Source organism: Arvicanthis niloticus, chromosome X (genome assembly GCF_011762505.2).
Source record: "Arvicanthis niloticus isolate mArvNil1 chromosome X, mArvNil1.pat.X, whole genome shotgun sequence".
Taxonomy (NCBI): Eukaryota; Metazoa; Chordata; class Mammalia; order Rodentia; family Muridae; genus Arvicanthis; species Arvicanthis niloticus.
In genome coordinates this window covers 89,428,747-89,434,746 of record NC_047679.1, presented here as the reverse complement: position 1 = coordinate 89,434,746, position 6,000 = coordinate 89,428,747, and positions in this window count along the sequence as shown.

Here is a 6,000-nt window from a genome sequence, read left to right as displayed (position 1 = left end):
ACAGGCTCAGAAAGTTTATGTAACTTTTAAAAAATCCAAGTCAAGTCACATTTGACTCTAAATTCTTGGTTCTTTGGATTGTATCGTGTTACTCCCCTGAGGAAGCTAGAGGCTGTGGTTAAGGCAAGATTGTCACTATGTTGGTTCTAATGAAAAAATAAAAAAAAGGATAATGAAGCAATCAGCTGCCTAACTCTGGGAATAAAAATGAATACTCCGGGAAGTTCATGATAGCTCTATGGATACCTTGGGACCCTGTAGCAAGTTATCTAAGCAAATGAATTCTGGTAAAGTGATTAAAGATTCTATAGCAATATAAGTTCTAGACAACCATTTCTTATGCTGCATTTTTCTATGCATAGCATGACATTTGAAAATATCCTATCTCCAGTCTTCTTTTGTAGCATTCTTGCATACCAAATTTGAAAGAAAAAGAACTTTTTGAAACTTTGTAGGGCAAGACAAATGTTTAGCAAAACTAGTTACTTTATATTCCTTCTGTGTGACCCACTCATTGCAACTATGGGTACACTATTACACTGGAACAAGAAGGTCACTATTTTATCTTTAGATATTTATTATAGTATAGTATGATCTGCTTACTTTGAAGAAATCAGTATGCTTCCCAGATTTCCTATAAACAAAAAAATTTCTTCTGCAGTGTCCTGTGTTATAAATCTGAGGCTTTTGGAAAAAATAATCCATGAAAAACTCACACAAAGAAAAGATCCTTTCTATAAAATCTCTATTCTTGTATAATACAAAGCACAAATAAAACATTCTTTGAGTTATTTTTCTTGGCTAGAAACAACTGAAAGGTATTAATGGAAATTTGACAACATAACCAAAACTACTATATCGAAACAAAGAAAATAAATGACTGACTCGAGAATTGGAATTCACTGTGGTATTATAGTATTGTAGACATGAACCAGGCCCTAGGTTCAATATTCAGCACAAAACAACCAAAATAACAAAGAATCATGTGCTGCTATTAGTTCTAATTTCAAGATGCTATAAGTTGCTTTGAATATTTACTTTGATTTTTTTGTGAAATTCTAGGAAACAGAATTAAGTGGTGATAACAGTAACTATTGGGTAGATTTTGCTGCAAAAATAAGCAACTTCCAAATCTCAGAACCTTAGCACAGAGCTTCCTTTGTTGCTCATCTAAGTAGATAAAATATTCTTGCCTGGAACTTTGTCTTTCTTAGTCATTCAAAATTTGAGGATTCATTTGATTACCCATACTAATTAATGATTCCTGTGGCAGGGAGGAGGAAATTAGGCAGATCATGCATTCTTAAAGTGTACACCCTAAAATAATGATGTATCACTTTTGGTGACCAAAGCAAATCTGATGGGCAGGCTCATCTCCAAAAAGAAAAAAAAAAAGCAAAGCAAAATAATCTCCTATTAACCTTAAAGGAAGAAAGCTCAAACTCTTAGCTGAGTTGCACTTATGAAAACCAATTCTTTTTTAAGCATTTTTTATAAATAGCTGGCAGAAATAAAATAAAACACAGATTCAATTTTCAGAAATAAACAGAAATGCACACAACCAACCAAGAGTAGTACTACAACTTATATGTATTAAATGGTCAGTGGAATGATTTATCAACTCATATATTCAACAAAGTTTCTGAAAAAATACATATTCCAGGCTAGTTTGCATTTTTAGAAGGGGGTAAAGCTATTCTATAATGCACGCATCATTTCACAAATATACAATGATTTTCAGGAAATTAAATCAACAATTTGTCTTTTTCACTTTCTAATGAGATAGAAGCATTTAAAAACCTAGAATTTGGAGCTGGAGAAATGGCTTAGTGGTCAAGAAAATGTGTTCTTCTTGCAGAGGACCCAGCACTCACATGGCATCTCAAGGCATCCATTACCTCCAGATTCAGGGAATCTGACACGTTCTTCTGACCCCTACTGCCACCAGGCATACATATGGTATACAGATATATAAGCAGGCAAAAGCCAGTCACACACATAAAATAAATAAAACTAAAGAATCTAAAATTTGTGTCATCAGAAAACTTTTAAGTATTTATTGGTAATTCAGTAACATATCCAGTTGTTTATTTTTGAGCTTATAATTTAATTAAACTTTTTCTTTCCCATTCCTCTCCTAAATATCCTCTCTATATGCCTTTCCACATTCTCCTTTAAATTATGACCTCTTTTATCATCAATTGTTATTACATGTATACATAAATGTGTGTATATACATATATATGTATATATACATACATATGTGTATATATATATGTATATATATACATACATACATATGCAGAGACCACCTCTCCCATTCACAGCTTTCCTCATTTGCCTGTAGTTCTTTGTTTAGAGTTGAGACCTTGTGGGCTCTTCTCTGTCCAGTTTGTCACTTTCATTGCTATCATTCTTGTCCAGCTCACATTTGTACAGTCTTGCTGATGATATTTTATGGGTGTAGCTTCTGATGTAACTATGAGACAAATTTTTACAGCCAACTCCCTAATCCTGTGCCTCTTACAATCTTTCTACTTTATTTTTTACAACATTCCCTGAGCCTAAGTAAGATACGGGAGAATTTTCTAATTTTCAAATGTGTATATGTTCTGAAACTCATAGTATAGATTAGCCCATCTTAATAATTGCATTTATAAATACTAGAAATGTACACATGGAAACTGAGCTTAGAGCACAATCATGTTTATAATTCTTCAAAGAAAATTAAAATATATGTGTATAATTATGACTAGCAAAATATGTTTAAAAGATGCATGCTGAAATGTGCAATGCACTGATGCAGAAGATAAAAGGAGACCAGCATAATTCCTTACCACATTCTAAACCTTATCCTTCTACCCATAGGTAAATGTAGCTACCAAACCTGATAAAAAAAAGGATCACTTTACAGCAAATAAAAATTATTATAAGACTCCACAACTGGACACAATGCAGATATCAACAGATGGTGAGGAGCCTAGCCCCAGTGGATACATTTACATAAGAGCTCCTGCATCTATGGCTTAGGACATCTTGAAAGCAGGACCAGAAAGACTGAAAGAGCTGAAATACCAGGAAGTCTGCTCTGAGGCTCCCTCTTTTAGAACTGGTTACATAAACAAGACCAGAATGGTGGCAATAGAAATCAATGGTACTGCTCACGTGGCAAAAACGGTTATTGAGACTTACCTTTAGACAAAGAGCTGTAGACAACTAACAACTTCTGTGAGAAGCAGAATTAGCCTCCACAGAGATAAACCTCAAACTCATGCACACACAAACAACAAAAATGGACTCAACAAGTTATACATCTTTATGAATATTTGTGTATTCATGTTCATATGTATGTCTGTTTCAACAATAAAGAAAAACAACTTGAAAGTGAGGAGATATGGGCAGGGTATATGAGGGTAAGTGTAAAGGACAAGAGGGAGAAAAGGAAGGGGGAACATATTTTTAAAAAGAAGACATAAATAAATACAGAGTCATATAACATTCATGACTTAGCACACAAAACTAAAGTCTTTCCCAAATGGGTCATTAGATTTTATGGAATTCTTATGCAAGTCCCAGTAAGTATTTTTGTAAACATAGATAACTTTATTCTGAAGTTTATATTGAAATACGCTGGACTTTGGTTATCTAAAACAATATTGATGAATAAAGTGAAATAAGCTACTTTCTTCATATTAAACCCTCCAGTCTATATACAATAATCAAGGCTGGTAGAAGGGTAGACACAGAAATCAATAGTATCCACAGAAAATAGGAAGTAGTCCCACACAGTGTTTGCAATCAATGTTTGGCCAAGTGTAAAGGCATTCCATGGAGTAAAGGTAATTTTATCTGCAGAAGCCAGCAAAGGAGTTAAACACCCATAGGCCAAAACAGTGAACCTCAACTTTATATTTCATGCTTGAATTAATCCATTTGAGATGGATAATAAACTTAAATATCAAACTTGAAACTGTTAACAATTTCAGAACAAAAGTATAGGAGAAAATGTGTGAGTTGTAGAACTAGATAAATTTATTGGTCACATCTACAAAATGTGATTCATAAAATTAAATTTTGATAAAAATAAAAATCTTTTGTGTTCAACAGGTGGCTCAGTGGTTAAAGCTTTTACCAAACAGCAAGCAACAAGCACAAGGATCAGAGTTGAGATCCCTAGATGCCACAGAAATGCTGCATTGTTGTGGCAGCTTCCTGTAAGTCTGGGTGGAGACAGGAGCCCCAACTGCAAGCTGACCAGCTAGACTACTTGTGTGTGTGAGCTCTAGGTTTGATCAAGAGACCTTCTCTCTAATAATAAGATAGAGAGTGATTAAGGAGGAGTCCTGACATCAACTTCAGCCCCCCATACATATATACAATGGACCCACACACATCTGAACACACATATAAATTCACATGCAAAGCACTTATGCAAATCCTATAAGAAATCATATTTTTATCTGCAAAAGCCCATGGAAAGAGAATAAAAGATAAGCTACAAACTTGGAAAAATATTCACAGAGAACTACAAACGTCAAATAAGCACATGAAACGATGATAGATATCATTAGATATTAGAGCCAGCTTACATAGCACATAGGTATGATTCTAGTGCTTTGGAAATTAAAGCAAGAAGACCATAAGTTTGAGATCAGAATGAGCTACAAACAGGTTCAATATAAAAGGGGAAAAATGAAAATATCATTAGATATTAAGAGAATACAGTTAAAATAAAATTAAATATAAGTTAAGTGAGGGGTTTCTCATTTTATTCTTTAATATTGTTTTAGCTAAACAAAGTCCCATGTATTTCAATATAAACTTCAGAATAAATTATTTATGTTTTCAAAAATACTTACTATAAGCTAAAACCAAAATTATATATATATATATATATATATATATATATATATATATATATATATTAGAATAAATAAATAAAATTAATAGCAGCAGTAAATTCTGGTAGAAGTGCAATACGCTAGATATGACATACAGTGGCAAAGGACATATTAAAAAAAGTATAGTTGCACTAAAAAGAACTATACAGTACTTATACAATTATATTATATATGCATCTGCCAAACAAACAAGAGTTTCACTGTTGGCCATTTATCTTAGAGCAATGCAATACTGTTTATGCAAAAATTGTAGCCAAATATTTGTAGCAACTTTAATATTTATAGCAACTATAATAGCCCAAATTTAGACTCAGTCTTTCAATGAGATACAACCTTATCAGAAACTATTGTGCAACTATAAAAGAAGCAAGCTGTCAATAGGTGGAATAAGTTGAAGTTGCTTCTAGAAGACTATCTTGGGGAAAATCTACTTTTGCTAAATAGAGAAAATAAGGCACGCATGTAGATAGCCATCAGCTTATTTTGGAAAAGAACTGCTAGGAAGGCTACATTTTTATTCACCTAAAGTAGAGTTGTAGTTTAAGAATCAAGACCAGAGCTAAAACAAGGACCACAACATTCATACTAATAAGGAATCTCTCAGGGAATTACAGCAGCCACATTTACCGCTGCCAACAAAATGTATAAACGATCTTGAGTGGATTCAATAGAACTCATTAAGTAGAACCAATTGACAATGATAACTTGCTTTAAGCCACTAAGTGTGGGAATGTTTTATCATGCAGTAATCTAGATACTATATCAACCAGCAGGGCTGAGTGGTTTTAGCCAGCTAGATGAGGTTTTCAATCTCAGTAAGTCTATTTATTTCAAAAGTTAGGATTCATGATTGTCCCTGTTTCTTAAAACTCATTCCCTGAATACTTCTGTAAGCATGCTGGAAAGGTTGGTGAAAGCTGGAGCTCACACACAAAGGGAATTGAACAAGCCATCCTAGCTCTTGAAGAACTCTGGTTAGTGATACAAACCATTAAATGGCACAGAAACAGTTAGAAGGCAACACAGCTCCAAGTGCAAACTAATTTACTACAGCACAAATTGAATGCACGTGGCAAGCGATGGCTACTTGGGCAGCAGA